General features: G+C 37.2%; 1 pseudogene; it reads right to left on the bottom strand.

Moving 5' to 3' along the window:
- Positions 1-326: 326 nt before the first annotated feature.
- LOC107694348 (gamma-aminobutyric acid type B receptor subunit 1-like) overlaps positions 327-17,713 on the bottom strand; it is a 128,133-nt pseudogene continuing 110,746 nt past the window's right edge.

Genomic DNA, 17,713 nt, shown 5'->3' with positions numbered 1-17,713 from the left:
ACTGCACCAAATGTGTGTGTGAATCGGTCAGTCTCTCTAATGCAGATTCAGAGTTCAAATTTAAAGGGACAGTTCACCTAAAAATGAAAATTCTGTCATTAATTACTCACTCTCATGTTGTTCCGAACCCATAAGACCTTTGTTCGTCTTCGGAACACAAATTAAGATATTTTTTAGGAAATCTGAGAGCTTTCTGACCCTGCATAGACAGCAACGCAACTACCACGTTCAAGGCCAAGAAAGGTAGTAAGGACATTATTAAAATAGTCCATGTGACATGGACTAACGACGGTCTTACAGGTTTTGAATGACAAGAAGGTGAGTAATTAATGACATAAATGAATGAATTTTCATTTTTGGATGAACTATCCCTTTAAGGCCTTGACACACCAAACCAACCTAGCAGCAACGAAAGCTGACTGTTGTTGCCTCGCTTCACGCGTCTGGCCTAAAACTTGCGCTTGAACATACTGCGACGGCTACAGCCAATAGCCAGCTAGCAGGTACATTCTGTGCCTACATGAGAGAAAACAACTACATGTATCAATAGTCTGTATTTGTCATTCAGAAAGGGAAACCAGAACTAAGACTGCATATATACAAACCGTAAACAAAGCCATTTTAAATATGAATAATGTTTTTTTTTCCAGATGAAAAATTCGAAAATATTTGGTTATTGGATGTTCAGGTCAGATGAAAAAAAATTAGAACAGCCTTTGGTCTGTGCCGTCTTGACTTCTGTGCTTGCATTCATGACTTTTGCTTTTATTCTCATGCACTTGTTTGTTAAACCGAACAGCCTGTAAAATCAGAGTTCTCTCTCAATGAATGTCGATCCAACATGCTTAATAGGCCAAAAAGCCCCCAATAGATCTGAATAGTGCCAGCGGTGCTGAACACACCACAAAAACTAGCCTGATTGATGCTCTACGATGGCTTGACGTTGGCCGATGTCGGCTTGGTGTGTCATGGCTTATATTCAGACAACCTGATTGAACTGTAGGAAATATGAACAAAAAAAGCAAAACGTATTGAAAAATTGTGGTATTACAATATTCATAGATTCCAAAATATTAGTATTTTAAGGGAATAATTATGTTTTTGTAAGGACGTTTTTAGCATGTCATCATTCGTCCACAATTTTCCGAGTCAAAATCAGCTGAGGGTTACTCATTTGAACATTGAAATGGTTCAAAGCATGTGTGGTTTTCAAATACGGTGACGCATCGAATGATGCAATCAAAACCAGATTCTCAAGCCTCCTGTTTATAACCTCCCATGAATCACAGCAAGTGTCAGAAACAAAAGAAACAAACAAGGCCGTCTGCTGGGCGGAGATAGGGAAAATTGTGGGCCGCGAATCAAGGTAGCTTGTTTTTCTCCCCCCTTTCAGTTTGCCGTGTCCCCGCTTGCATTTCCTCCCAGTTCCTCCAGGCTCACTTGTAGAGGAGCTGCAGTCGGCCGGGGTGGCAGCTGTTGCGGTTGATCTTGCCGTCGGGCTGGTATCTCTCTCCAGCTGGCGGGATTTCTCTTCATCGTTGTTGTTTGTGGATGAGCCGGTCTTCATGGTCTCCTGCTGGTCCGACTGCCACTCACCACGAGTGATAAGCCTCCGCATCTGCACCAAACACACAAACACACCACACGAGGCTCATGTTGACAGAATATACCAGAATATATACAGTCAATACAAGCAAAAGGTAAGCAACAGGCAACAATAGAAATAATAAAAAATAACAAATCAAACAGTCAGCAATTATGAGTTCAAATAAAATTAGACTATACTTATTGAGTCATAGTGTTATTATCTTAGAAATGAAAACTGTTATTTAAAATTGTAATTTAATTTTGCATATGAGAGCCTCTTAGCAGTCCAATTAAAGAGTAATTCAAAGAGATCAGGTTCACAATGTTGACTGATATTGCTTGGATTGCTCAATTCATTCTTCAGACTGAAAATGGATGGGTAAAATGCATTGTGGGATACATTGTTCCACACATTTTCTCAAATGAAACAGGTGATCAGGATGCAACTTAAAGAAAACATACTATGCATACAGCAAAAAAAGGTCTGGAGCAGGGTTATTATTAACTAAAACTATTTTGTTAACTGAAATAAAGCCGAAACAAAATATAAATATTAGACGAAAAACTTGAATTAAATGAAAAATGGAAATGTTCTTTTGGCAACTAATTGAAATAAGTTGAAGAACTAATGTTACTAACTGGAATAATATGTAATATATAAAATAATATATAAAAAATAACAAAATTTAAAATGATAACTGAAAATATAAAAATAAAAGCTAATTCAAAATATTAATAAAAACTGTAATAGTATACAAATAATTCTAAAATAACACTGGTCTGGGTGTAGACACAACATGTCGTATTTCTCTGTACACATAGCAGCTCTTATCGGCTGTTGTGCAAAAGTACTTTATGTCTTTACTTTCATCTCTTTCATATTCTCCTGAGATGTGTAATAACACCTGTCTCCTCTGCTGACACTGATTACACCACATCTCCATAACATCGTCACTTAAGATTTCACGAGCAGACCGCTGAGAGAGATGCGTATGTCACACATTTACACGCCTCTTTGATCACTCCTTCCCCTGCTCTAGTTATCCATCATTAATATTCATCACTGTAATGCAATATTTACATTAGTGCTCCTTCTTGTTTTCAGAAAATGATCTTCTGTTGTACCTTAGGGACAAAGAGGACAACCAGAGTGATGTAGACGGAGAAGATGATGGCCAGCGAGGCGAAGGCGAACGAGGCGTCCTGCTTAGACGACAGAATCATGGTGACGGGAGCCGTTATCATACACAACACCTGAAAGAGAGACAAAGAAGCACATATACAAGTGTCTTCAACTATGGATGTTTACATAACACTTTTCACCCCTCATTTCTTCAATTTGTCTACTGACAATGTCCAACAGTGTTGTTACTGTTAAGTAAAACTATAAAAAATATTGTTTCCAATAATTGAAATAATAAAATGAAATGAAATTAAATTAAGTAAAATTAAATCAAATTAAAAAATAAATAATAAAATGTTAGATGAAAAACTTCAACAAACAAAAATGAGAAATGTTGCCTTAATTTGAAGTACTAAAATGACTAAAATTAAAACTGAAATAAAAATGAATTAAAGCAAAGTAAATAATTAAAAAACCCAAAAACGAATAAAAAACATTACAAAACACATAACATGAATATATATATATATATATATATATATATATGCATGTATGTATGTATGTATATATATGCATAGAGACAGAGAAAGCTACTCTAATCAAATAATAATAAATACTATAATATTATATAAATAATACTAAAATAACAAATATCAAAAGAGGGTTCTGTCATTTCTTCTAAATAATGTTTCTGAACCAATGTTCTAAATTCTTAAATTATGAATCGCATAAATCATGCAATACATGTATTGCATTATAAATTCGATTTTAAACATTTTTGGAATAAAATTACCAATTACATAGCTAGCATTTTATATCTACTAAATACAAACAATTAATATTTTCACACTTTTCGCTTAATTTTATAGATATTGTGATTGGGAATTATGCTAAATACAAATTTCTCAAATGATATTTACTTTGACTTTTCCTTATAAATGTTTACACAATAAATATTAAAATGGTTTCTAATTATTTCAGTTTTTTATAACAGATTTTAATAATTTATGATTGCAAGTCTGGGTATGGGACAACATTTAGCAATTAATTTAGTATATGCATAAATGGCTATTCATTCAACATTTAGTAATAAAGTATATGCACAAATGGCTATTGAAAAGTAGCAAAAATAAATGATGAAGGCATGATAATATATTTAAAAGATCGTTTATAATATGTTCATATAACAAAAAATGTCTTCTGAAGGCAGAGGAGAGGAGAACAGAAGCCAGGAGAGACAGAGGCATGAATCAATAAATATTGATCATCAGTCAGTCATTTATCTTATCCAGGCTAACAAAAAGAAAATGTTGTCTGGCATCAACAGAGGTGATCTTTTTTTGCAGGGTCATTAGTTATTTGGACAGGGCAAAAAGTGCAAAGCAGTCTCTCTGAATCAAAGCGGTTTACAGCTGGACTCACAGGAGTAGCCTACGGCTTTCACAGAGCCCATTTGAATCACACCATGACACAGCAGTAATGATGTATGGAAACCTGCACGCTTTTAGCTTAAAATGCATGGCAATGCTAAATAATGCAAACAGTAAGTGAAGCCTGAATGCAAAAGAGCAGCAAGCCGATCTTTAAAATATTTTCTTTCATCTTCCAAAGAAGAATGACAGTCATATATGGCTTTGAAACAACACGAGGGTGAGTAAATGATGACGGGATTTACAGTATGTCATTATTTAGTCATGCTCAAACCCATATGACTGTCAGTTCTTCTGTGGAACACGAAAGAAGAAATTTAAGATAATGAATATATATTAGCAGTTAAAGAGATAGTTCAGCCAAAACTGAAAATGAAAAGTTGTTTCAAATAAATGGAACAAATAAATACTATGGTGACCAGAAACTGTTTGGTTCTTTTGTGTTTGGAACAACTTGAGGAGTAAATGATGACAAAATTTTCATTTTTGGGTGAATTATCCTAATAAAAGTTAACATTCTAGCTTTGAGTGAGGAAAAAAAACTAAATTGAAGTTGTTATTCACTGTTTATTTCCTCTAGTTTATTGTTGGGTGCACTATTCTTTTAAAGGGGTCATATGATGCGATTTCAAGTTTTCCTTTCTCTTTGGAGTGTTACAAGCTGATTGTGCATTGATAAGATCCCTGAAGTTGCAAAGACTAAAGTCTCAAATCCAAAGAGATATTCTTTATCAAAGTTAAGACTCTGCCACGCACCCCTAAAACGGCTCGTTCTAACACGCCCCCACATATCTACCTCACTATGTGGAAATATTAGCATAATGCTGCCCAAATGTGCACGCAAAGAAAGAAGGCGTGGTTTCAGGAACAGCAGTTAGTGTTGAAGCAGCCATGTCAGGGAGACGCTGTGTGTTTCTAGGCGAAAGCAAAAGCACTTTATTTGGCCTTCCGAAAGTAGATGCATTTAGGACTCTTTAAGATCACTTACAACAGAACAGCAATGCATTTTATGGACGACCGTTTCGTGAACCTAGGAGAGGAGGTAATTCTGACTTTGCTATGACAATCTGGCGCTTCTGAATCAGCGACTGTAAGTATGTTTTGTTATTAGTTTAAGTATTTGCTATTGACTGTTCAAATGCAGAGTTTTGCGTATGGTGTGTGTGTGTGTGTGTGTGTGTGTGAGTGAGAGAGAGAGAGAGAGAGAGAGAGCGCGAGAGAAAGCGTGAGAGAGAGAGAGAGAGAGAAAGAGCGCGCGAGAGAGCGAGAGAGAGAGAGAGGGAGCACGAGCAAGCAAGAGAGCGCGAGATTTTTGAACATTAAAGCATGTCAACATATTCTGTTACACCAAATACACGAAATAATGATCTTTAAAAAAGCATCATATGACCCCTTTAAACTCACATGTTTATTATGAGCATATAAAGTATTTATGACTTACTGTATGTACGATATATTGTATGCATCATGCAGAAATTGTTCTATGTTATTTTACTGAGAGGAGGTTATTAATGGTGACCTGCCAATCAAATTAAACATCAAATTAAAACATTTATGTTTAATGTTGTACATGGGTCTCTTCCAAATAAACAACATTTCAAAAACCTCCATGCATTCTGTTTCTTGATTCGGGTGTCAAACTAGTCCACAGAATATGAATTTAATAAATCGTATCAGTTTGCTGTGAACTGCAGTGCTGTACACCATCTCTCATTGATGTAAAAGCATGTCCCGCCGCCGCGCGATTTCCCCGTTGATGCTGCGTCGCAATCTGCTCTGAACAGCCGAAAGCCCGGCAGACTCAACGCGTTGTCCGGAATGGCGTCTTTCAGCCAGGTTTCCGTGAAACACAGAGCAGCAGAGTTTGAAAAATCCTTATTTGTCCGGGAGAGCAGAAGGAGTTCGTCCGTTTTGTTGGGTAGAGAGCGGAGATTTGCCAGATGGATGCTTGGCAACGGCGTCCTGAATCTGCGCTGTCTGAGCTTGACGAGCGCGCCGGCAGTGTGCGTCCTGAAGCGTTTGATCAGCGCCGCAGCTCCCCCGACAACAATGTCCAGCAAAACATCAGAATAGTCGAAAACCGGTGAAATATCGGGTGGTGTGTACTTCCGAATGTCCAGCAATTCGTCTCTGGTGAAACTGATTGCAGGGATATAACTAAAGACAGGACAAACTAACAAAAACATAAAAACAACTGCGGAGCACGCCACGGAGGCAGCCATCAGCGTCGGCGGCATCTTAAAGTGTCCTTATTATTATTGTCTTTATTATTGTCCTCCAAGCAGCTGAAATTCTAAAAAGTGATGGAGTTCGTAATGGCATGGCAGATGGCATCTGAAATCATTTCTTTAGCAGAATGGGCATTTGCTAAGGGTCGGCCAGTGACTTAGAAAAAAAGAGAGTGAGAGAGAAGATTAAAATGCAAAATTCGGCCCCTTGCTGATCTAAAGTCTCTCCCTCAATTTGAGCTTAAATTGGGTTCAGTGTATAATGGATAATCCTCGGAAGCCGAGATGAAGAGAGACACACTGCTTCAAATTAAAAGCTTACAATGAAAAAGCTGATGGACAAAAGCTTGGTGCTTTATTTCCAATCGACCTTCGCCATAGAAAACAGACCAGAAGTCTTTATGGCAAATGAAAGTAGATTCCCGTGTATTTAGCCTTCACATTGAGTGCGTTATCAGCGTGGTACGCGCTGCTTTCCTGACTCGTGAGCCGTGGGGCGGCACTGAAATGCTAAAGTGGAACAGACGAGATGATGTGCAAAAACAAACAACTTTCAACATTACTGAGGGACCACTTTACTTGAGTTTTCTAACTACTTTAGAGCTCCAGTCCCGTCAAACTGACGTGCACGCTTATTCCTGGTGATGAGGGGAAACTCTCCCCCCCCCACCTTTCCCTGTCCTCTGGAAAGCTCTGCGTCCCTGGACAGCATTCGAGATGGCAGGCTCAGACACTTCACTTCCATCAAATCTTGCAGAGCCACACACTGAAGAGATCCAGGCATGTTCTTCCTGCTTATGAGTGTGTTGTGACACACAACAGCTCCAAACGGACACTGCGTCCAATTCACACGCCAACTCCCAACTAAGCTTGAGCAACGAAAGGAAAAAACCCACCGCGGTGCTATTTCAGTCACGTCAGCTGAACAGTTCTACCTTTTAATTGGACAATATTTGGGAGACGACTGACATTTCAAATGTCACCCAAGGCGCTCTTAAAATGTCCAGAGGGATAAGTATAAAAAGACGAACAGACTCACAGAGACGTTGTAGATGGCCATCCCAACAGCTCGATGATCGTTTATTTTTTCAGTGGACACAGATTTGGTTTCATAAGCCAGAAAAATACCCAGAAGGAGCAGCAAACCCTTATAGCCATAAACGACACCTAAAAGACAAAACAGAGACAAAAATAATGAACAGGTTTTTAAAACATCCTTATCGTCCTTATCATTGTTCCTTCACAAATCACTTCAACACTCACTATTGATGGAGCCAATGTTGCTGCGTTGGGCCATTCAAACAAATAGAACAATATAGTTTATTTAGATTATATTAAAGGGTTAGTTCACCCAAAAATGAAAATTCTGTCATTAATTACTCTCCCTCATGTCGTTCCAAACCTGTAAGACCTTCGTTCATCTTCGGAACACAAATTAGGATATTTTTGATGAAATCTGAGAGCTTTCTGACCCTCCATAGACAGCAACACAACTACCACCACGTTCAAGGCCCAGAAAGGTAGTAAGGACATTATTAATGTATTAACTTCAACCATAATTTTATGAAGTTTTACGCGTTCACAAGAGTACCACAACGCATGCATGTGATGCTGCTGACGCGTTGTGCACGCATGCGTCATGGTACTCTTGTCGAGGACACGGAACACGGAAGAGAAGAAATTATTGCATAAAATCATTATGTTTGTTTTCTTTTGCACACAAAATGTATTCTCGTAGCTTCATAAAATTACGGTTGAATCACTGATGTCACATGGCCTATTTTAACGATATCCTTACTACTGTACCTTTCTGGGCCTTGAACGTGGTAGTTGTGTTGCTGTCTATGGGGGGGTCAGAAAGCTCTCAGATTTCATCAAAAATATCTTAATTTGTGTTTTGAAGATGAACGAAGGTCTTACAGGTTTGGAACGACATGAGGGTGAGTAATTAATGACAGAATTTTCATTTTTGGTTGAACTATCCCTTTAATATACCAATATAATATGATATTTTGATTATTTACACTACTGTTCAGAAGTTTGGGGTCAGTGAGAATTTTTTTTTTTTTAAATAAATACTTTTTTCTTCAAATTGATCAAAAACAATTCATATAAAGGCTGTATTTTTGAACTTTCTATTCATCAAAAATTCCCTGGTGTTTACATTATTAATATTGATATTAATCAGAAATGTTTCTTGAGCAGCAGATCAGCATATTAGAATGATTTCTGAAGGATCATGTGACACTGAAGACTGGAGTAATGATGCTGAAAATTCAGCTTTGCATCAGAGGAATAAATTATATTTTAAAATATATTACAATAGAAAACTGTTATTTTAAATTGTAATAATATTTCACATTATTACTCCTTTTACTGTATTTTTTTATCAAATAAATGCAGCCTTGGAGAACATCTTTCACAATCTCAAACTTTTGAATGATAGTGTAAATTACTGTGATATTTATGTAATCAAGCCAAATCAAAGTCTCATCAAGTTTATGGGTTTTAAAAAAATTACGTTTTTTTTTTTTTACAGTGCTTCAAAAACAGTATACAACAATACCAAGCATATTTCATTGAGCTTTCATTTGTTACTACTGTGACTGTTGCTTGTCTATTATTTATCATCACCTTCTTGTCTGACCATTAAATCCTCAGTAAACACCGCTGGTGTAATGAAGGTCGCAGACGGGGGGTGCAGATTTAATTTAACTGAGTGTTTGCTAAAAACCAGCTCACTCTCAGATGATCATTTCAAGTAATTTCAAGCTCATTTGGCTTTGGATGTGACCAAAAATGGTGCTACCTGAGTGGGTGAGCTATTTACTATGTAATTAGTCCATCCATTTCCACCAGTTTGATGTATTCAGGCCGATGCAAACATGATAGGTGGACATTATCACACTGACAGGGTAATCAGTCAGTCGCAGGTGCTGCCTGCTCCCATGACTTTTGCCTGCATCTAACCATTCATCCCTCACATCCACACCTTTATGATCTCACTGAGAACTCTGCTATATTTGGTTTGTTTTAGTTCTGTGCGATCAATTATTTTCTCATCCAGATGTCGTGAAAGTACACTACCGTCCATGCGTCCTTGGACCAAATGCCCTAAATGGTTTATGCAGAGAAACTGCTATGACAGAACGTATTTGTATGACAGGTCTGTTTACAGGCAGTTGTGCTCGTTTCTCAAGGACTTTGCCTGAAGAATACACTGAAGGCTCATTTTACTGACCGTAACTGGAAGAGCAAGGCCGGTCCAATTTGTCTCATAAAGGTAGCAATTAATTTGTTTAATTAGTTAAACACTTACAAGTAGGAAACACCTGAGAAGAGAGGCTGAAGGTCGAAACCACTGGGGTTCCTTCATTAAATCACTTTCACTCACAGGCTTATAGGCTTTGTTCAGACAGCAACTATTTTTTGTGTGTCCAACACCATGACAAGATCATGACGAACAAGAGCTATTAGTCTCGTTTATTTGCATGCACCGTCTGTGTTGTTTTAGTATCTGAATTAATATAGTAATTATGCAAATCAGGTAATGACGCAAACATGGTCAAAAAATAACGCTAACCACAAGCTGCACACTGTAATTCCCATCTTGTGGGTCAGTTCTGAGCATTAGGTCATCCATGACACAGTAGACTAACTCTAACCTTGTGAAAAAAAAATCACTTTAGCATAAAAAAATATACCTGTAACTAATACTCAAGTGCAAAGTGACTACTGTTTTCAGACACTTACAGATCTGGCCACTGAGAATGCGTATGCAGAGGAAAGGGATCACGCGTGCCTGACGATTATTATTTTTTTGTTTTTGTTTTTAAGCCCCGGCTCTCACCAATCGTAGTAAGCTCTTGCTACAGATGGTCTGTTAATGGGAGATGAGAGGGTCTGGGGCAGGCTCGGATTGGCTAATCGGGAGCACCGGGAGAATTCCTGGTGGGCCGGTCTGTTTTATGGCCGTGTGGGCCGGTACTGTCATGCCACTGCTATGGGGTTGAAATATGGATGCCCGTATTTAAGGCATCAAAGAAGCGTCCCATATGAAAGCTATAACACAGTTTGTCCCGTATTCACAGGCATACGCCATATGACCACCAGACCATATGAATAACAAATTCTCAATTGATAATTAATCATTATTTTTGCGCAAATTACTGTTTTATTTGTGAACGTAGCCGTTTGATGAAGGCTTTAAGACCAAGCGGAATCCTCTGCCGGCTCTCGCTTCACAGCGAGCGGGACTCGCTTACGTCCGCGATTTGATTTTGGCAAATCAGTTTGGGCGAATGCAACTTATTGATCATGAGCCCAACATTTAGCAAGGCAGGAAAACATTTAATCTACCTGAGGGGAGACGTCTTTCACTACTGTAGGTTAATGCTGTTAAATAGAGGGGGAAAATACATTTAAAGAATTTAACTTCTAGCGCATTCTTAAACTCGGACCTCATTTGTGACCCTGGACCACAAAACCAGTCATAAGGGTCAAACTTTTTGAAATTGAGAGTTATACATCATCTGAAAGCTGAATAAATAAGCTGTTAGGATAGGACAATATTTGGCCGAGTTACAACTATTTGAAAATCTGGAATCTGAGGGTGCAAAAAAATAAAAATACTGAGAAAATCGCCTTTAAAGTTGTCAAAATGAAGTTCTTAGCAATGCATATTACTAATCAAAAATGAAGTTTTGATATATTTACGGTAGGAAATGTACTAAATAACTTCATGGAACATGATTTTTACTTAATATCCTAATGATTTTTGGCATAAAAGATAAATCTATAATTTTGACCCATACAATTAATTTTTGTCTATTGCTACAAATATACCAGTGCTACTTATGACTGGTTTTGTGGTCCAGGGTCACATTTTTATTGAAGCAAAAATCCAAGCACCAGAAGCAGCCCATACTCTCTAATAGGGATGCACCGATACCACTTTTTTCAGAACGAGTCCGATACTTTTATTTTTGGTAATCGCCGATACAGATACCTGTATTTTCACAGCATTTGTAATTTTTTTTAAATATTGGGTACAGTGACAAAAAAATACATAAAAAAATAATAATATGAATCATGTTAGTTGGCTTAATTTAGCAAACATATATTTCCTTTGATTATTTCCACACTTAATTATACCTGTTAAAATGTATTGTATAAGCTTTTGTTACTTTCACTGTTCATTTTAATGGCGCATTAGCTGCTCCACTGCAGCAGCTCAATACTGTAATCACGAGACGTTTTCCTAAAATAATGCAGGGAACCACTCGTTATACATTATACGAGTACGCGCGTGCTATTTTGGTGATGTAATTTGCTTCACGCGCACTGTACGCGGACCCTCGTATAATTCACTTTTGCTTTTTGTTTGTTTCATATTTACGATTTAGTTTTAATCCAAATGCATGAGCTTATGGAGTGAACAACAATCAAGATCATGCAACAGGAGTGTGCACTCTCTGATTCTTTCGCTCTCCCTCTCCTTACGTCAAATAACTTAAGTAACTTGTGCATTGTTTTACTTGCTTGCTTTTGACATATCCGACCGACTTACAAACTTTCCAGTGATGTCTGTGAGATATTCACTCGACAAGCTCACGCATCTGTGCCGCCGCTCGCTCAATCCACTCAGCGCGCTCTGCTTATCAGCTCGCACACATCCGCTAAACAGGCGTGAATATTGAATGTTTAACATTATATTAATTACTTATATGCAGTGTTGGGGACTTTTTGGTGTGAAAGGGCTTTTATATTTGCTATAAATTGAACTTTTTATATTAAAAACAATCAAGCCCTGCTTATATTTAAAAAGTAACGCAAAAGTAATGTAACACATTACTTTCCATAAAAAGTAACTAAGTAACGTAATTAGTTACTTTTTTAGGGAGTAACGCAATATTGTAATGCATTACTTTTAAAAGTAACTTTCCCCAACAATGCTTATATGTACTTCATAGACATCCTTAATCTCTAATAACTCCATTCTACTCTCTGTTGTTCTGTTGTCGGTGTTTCTTTTTCTGGACACAGCTCTGTTCACAAGCTGTGTGGTATCGGGCATTTTTACAAGTACGAGTACGAGTACGAGTACGAGTACAGGAGCGCAGTATCGGGACCGATACCGATACTGGTGCATCCCTACTCTCTAAGTTTTCTTTTATTGAAAAATATGCATTTTCATTCATTCATAGGCTATATGGTTGCAATAATAGCCTATTTTACTTCAAATTTAAGTGCCATTGTTTAAAAAAAATATTATTGACTGAAGTTTCATAGACGTTCAGTTGTTATGCTTTCAAATTTCTTGCCATTTGTATGTATGTAATTTCACAGTATTTTCACCTCCTAAATTACTACACTACTTGTGCAGTCACAATTCTATAATGGTACAATTTACTCAGGCCGATGACTTTTTTTTATGACATTAAAATTCTTTTTAGAATAATTGTACATAAATAGGTTAAGCAAAACAAATGTGATTATTTCTGAGAACTTTTGAACTGCAGGCAGACATTATGGTACAGTAGGCCTACAAATATTTTGTTGGAGATATGCGAGCAAAATAATAGATTAAAAACTCCGGGGTTCCCTTAGATATTTATGCACATGCGCACTCTTCTAAAATGGCGCTTATTGAGGACGCGCAAAAATACATAGATTAAAATGCATTTATATTTACATAGAACGGAAGATATAGATTGTACTGCATGTTAGCTTGCTTATTGTGCCCAACAGCATAATTTATATAAGCCCACATGTCTTACTAACAAGAAACTATGCTTCTAACAACAGGTCGAGAGCTGTAGTTCCAACCACGTAAGTTTACGTCACTGTTTGCGAATGTTCCTTTGAACTATGGTTTCGGGAAACACAGAATCATTGAACTATGTTGGTAACGACGGAACTTGCGACCATAGTTGGCTAACGATGCTTTTGGGAAATGCACCCAAAAAATGTGGAGGAGTTTTAACTCCTATTCACTGGGAATAAAAAATCATTCAGCAGATGCAGAGACATATAGACCAGGGGAATCCCCCATCTCCCCACCCTCTGAATATTACGTATCATAATGTAACTAATGTTATTTGGCGGTTTTTACTTGGAAAACCAGCTATATTTTTCTAGCATTCGAATAACAATGGATAAACCTGAAACGGTAGAAGGATTGGAGATTAATTTTATTTACACAAAAGGTAGGAAATGTGCATACTTATAAATCGACACCTGTCGCATACCCGGTTAGAAAAGTCACTGCTCGCCACTGCATTGTAAACGAAAAAAATCCAGCTAAAAACCAGGTAAAACCAGCTGATTCAATTAAAAAACAGCTAGAGACCACTTAAAACCAGCTAAAACCAGCTGATTTAGCAAAAAGCCAGCTAAAAACCAGTTAAAAACAGCTAAAAACAGCAAAAACCAGCTGAACCAGTCAAACACCAGCTAAAACCAGCCTAGTGCTAGTTGTCTAGTCTTAGCTGGTTTAAGCTGAAAGTAGCTGGTTTACACTTGGTTGGACTTTAAAACCAGCCTGGAAGCAGCCAACCAGCTAGATAGATAGATAAATTAGAAATATTTGATAGAGTGGAAACTTAAATGAGTTTGAATTGATTAGAAATAGTACACAGAAGGGAAGTTTGATTGAGTCTAATGGGCTTCAGTGTGTTTAGATTTAAATTTTTGACAGCTGGAAGTTGAATAGTCTTGGCTCATTTGAACATTCCAGTTTGAATGGATTAGAAATAGTATATAGAAGGGAAGTTTGATTTAGCCTAATTGGCTTCAGTGTGTTTAGATTTAAATTTTTGACAGTTGGAGTTTGAGCAGTCTTGTCTCATTTGAACATTCCGTCAATGTAAGTCTATGGGATTTTTATGATTTTTAATCTTCAGTTTTAGGGAAACCGTAAGTCTGATCAATCTGAAAAGATATAGCAACCTGAGTCAGAACAGTATGAAGAGATGGGCTGAGTTTGGTGGTTCTAGCTTGAAAGCTCTAGGAGGAGTAGGGTACAGAAATGTAGTCTAATTTGTTAGTAATTTTTCTATCATGATTAGCATGTCGCTAGGATAGATAGATTGTTGGAGTTTGAATAGTGTTGGCTCATCTGAACATTCCATCAATGTAAGTCTATGGGATTTTTATGATTTAATGATCAGTTTTATGAAAACCATAAGTCGGATCAGTCTGAAAAGATATAGCAACCCGAGTCAGATCAGTCTGAAGATCTGGGCTGAGTTTGGTGGTTCTAGCTTGAAAGCTCTAGGAGGAGTAGGGTACAGAAATGTAGTCTAAGAAGAGTTATAAAAAGAAGCTGCTTAAGTAGAATATCAGTAAGTTGGCTTTTTCAAGCCAACTTAATTACCTTGTTTTCTTAGTGTAAAGAACATTCTAAAAACCTAAAGAACCTTTTTCCATTATAAAGATCCTTTTGTAGAATAGAAAGGTTCCATTGATGTCAAAGGTTCTTCATGGAACCATCATAAAAGATTGCTTGAAATGAAGACGTCTTATGAAAAAAGTCACATTTCAGTTTAATTGTAAAAAGCAAGTTTCCTAAAAAAAAGAAAAGAAAATAACTTTCATTTTTTGCAAAACCCGCAAGACGGAGCACTTAGGAATGGTTTTAAAAAATAAAGCGCACCGCAGAATGCGTACTCCGCCAAGGTGCCATCAAATACAAAAGTTATCATGCCAACCTGCTATTGTAACCAAAAGCTTGCAATGCTTGCCAGGGTCCAGGGTCTTCTGATTGGTCCACTGTTTTAGAATGGACTTTGATGAGCGCATAGATATGTATACATACACTCACGTGCGAGATGCTGCAAAACACGCGAGTGCAACGGTCACATCCGTATAGCGCTGAGTACACACACGGTAGTATGTTTTTAAGGGGAAAGTATTAATAGAGTTAAAAACCGAAATAACCGACATGGGAAAAATACGTTGGTTAGAGGTTCTGAATTTCGGTTTTGATTTCTTTTCGATTAATCGTCCAGCCCTACATCATGCCAATATGGAACCTTTATTTTTAAGAGTGTAAGCATTTACATTTGACAAAAAAACAAATCAGAACTGGATGCAATGTGAACAAATACAGTGTCAAACCCAGAGAGGTTCTTACCAAGCCATGTGTTCATCTTCTCTGAACTGCAGTGCTGCAGCAGAGGCTCGATCAGCTCATCCACATCCCCTTTAGGTGCTTCTTTAGTGAACTTCTGCTCAGACAGAAAGAGAAACAGAACAGCAGCTCATTCAACATTTTCTTATATGCACCTTGAGGCCAAACATAATAAATCCAACTGTACCTTGTTCAAAAAAACACAAAAACTGAGTGCTGCCATACCTCCACTGTGATGTGCAGGGGATCCACGATCTGCCAAATCATAAGGGACAGGATGTCGATAACCAGCAGGACTCCCACGGTGGCATAGAGCTTCCAGGGCTCCAGGTGCTGCTGGGATATAAAAAGACCAGTGAATCAACTTTCCATCCAGGACAGTGAAAGACACAGCTTGCGCCGACATCATATAGAGCATAAGTGCAGAGAGCTTGAAGGGGAAACAATGGCCCATTATCAGGATGCCAATTCAATCCGCCACACGGTGGCCGCACTTTATGGTTTAAGTAAGGAAAATGTCTTTAATGGATTTCGGCTGAGACCATAACACTGCAACAAAATCAATACTCATTCTTTTTTTGTAGCGTTTGTTAGCAATTAAACATAAAAAGCATTTATTTAAATAGCAATATAAAAAGCGTTTATGTTCTCTGTGACTCATATTGTTTATCGTCACTTTTGAGAGCTCATAACCCTCAAACACACCTTCACAGCGGCGAGGATGAAAGAACTCACGCATAGCCAGACAATTGACTCAAGGAATTTTCTGGGTTCAAAACAAGTTAAGCTCTATATATGGCTTGCTATTGATTACCAGAGAACTTTGACTCATGTCTCTGTTTGAAAAAATTAACAGGAACGTACTAGAAATGGACATTTAGGGGGTTTACAAGCAAAAATGTGAAGCTTGCATTTTTGTTCAAGTGCTTATATTAAGCTCTAAAGGGGCTTCAATCATCCTTTAAGTGGTGGAACTACTTTTCTAGGTGGATGAGCTTCTGGTTTTGCATTGCTGTAATTTGTGGATGTGTTTTTCTCTAGGTAAACAGACCCTCTCTGGTGTTTATATTATATGAATGTTACAGGCTTTACTGCTTGGACATTTTTAGCAACATAGTAATAACAGAAATTGAAATATTCAGTATAATTTTGCACAGACAAGATTAGTAATAATTTACATTAGTCTGTTAACACATATACTATACTCAAAGGTTTGAGGTTTGAGGGCTGATTTGCTGTCAAAAACATTTCTTATTATCAAAATGGTTGAAAATGGTTGTGCTGCTTAATATTTTTGTGGAAACTATCATACTTTTTTTTCACAACACTCTCAGAAAAAAGGTGCAAAATCTGGCACTTTGGCAGTACCTTTTACACTTTTGTACCTTTTAGGTACTAATATATACACTTTAGGTACTAATATGTACATTTAAAGTACCAATAAGGTGTACCTTTTGTAAAGGTACCGCCCCATGACAACTTTTGTACCTTTATTTCTGAGAGAGATTCTTTCATTCTTTGCTAGAAAGCTCAAAATACCACCATATGTTTGACATAAAAATATTTTGTAACAATGTAGAGTAAATGTTTTTACTGTCATTTTTATAAATTGAATGTATTAATGCTAAATAAAAGTATTAATTTCTAAAAAAAAAAAAAAAAAAAGACTGGTTAGTCTCATGGCTATACTTTCACAACAGACAGTTTCCCCATAGGCTTCCATCTTAAGTATGTTTTTACAAACTGAGAGAAGTCTAAATTATTTTCTGTTCTGTTTTTTGGCATTTCATGAGACATTATCTGAGGTATTTAACTTGTTTTGAATGTGTTGAGGGGAGATTTTCATGACAATTCACACCATAAAATCCCCATCACGAGTTCCTCTGTACTTAAAATAGAATGTTTGTCCCAAATATTTCTTTCTGTCTTATGGTCTATAATAAATTCCGAAACTATTCTTTATTCCAAAATTTCCCTTTTGTATCCCTGACAAGGACTTTGAAGAATCCATTTCAAACAAACTTACTGATGCCCAGTTGGTGTTTGTTTTTTAACTTTTCTTTTTAACATACAAAATTCTCAATAGTGACGCCCCAGTCAAAGAAGCACGTTTGAAAATGACTAAGCTGTCGATTTGATGCCCCACTGCACATCACAGATCATTTCTCAATCTCTGAATCCTTTCTTTGTGTAGAGGAAGATAGAAAGAGAG

This window comes from Sinocyclocheilus anshuiensis, unplaced genomic scaffold (genome assembly GCF_001515605.1).
Source record: "Sinocyclocheilus anshuiensis isolate Anshui unplaced genomic scaffold, SAMN03320099.WGS_v1.1 scaffold1240, whole genome shotgun sequence".
NCBI classification, from domain to species: Eukaryota; Metazoa; Chordata; class Actinopteri; order Cypriniformes; family Cyprinidae; genus Sinocyclocheilus; species Sinocyclocheilus anshuiensis.
The sequence above is the reverse complement of the archived record's forward strand: the minus strand, read 5'-3'. Positions and strand labels throughout refer to the sequence as shown.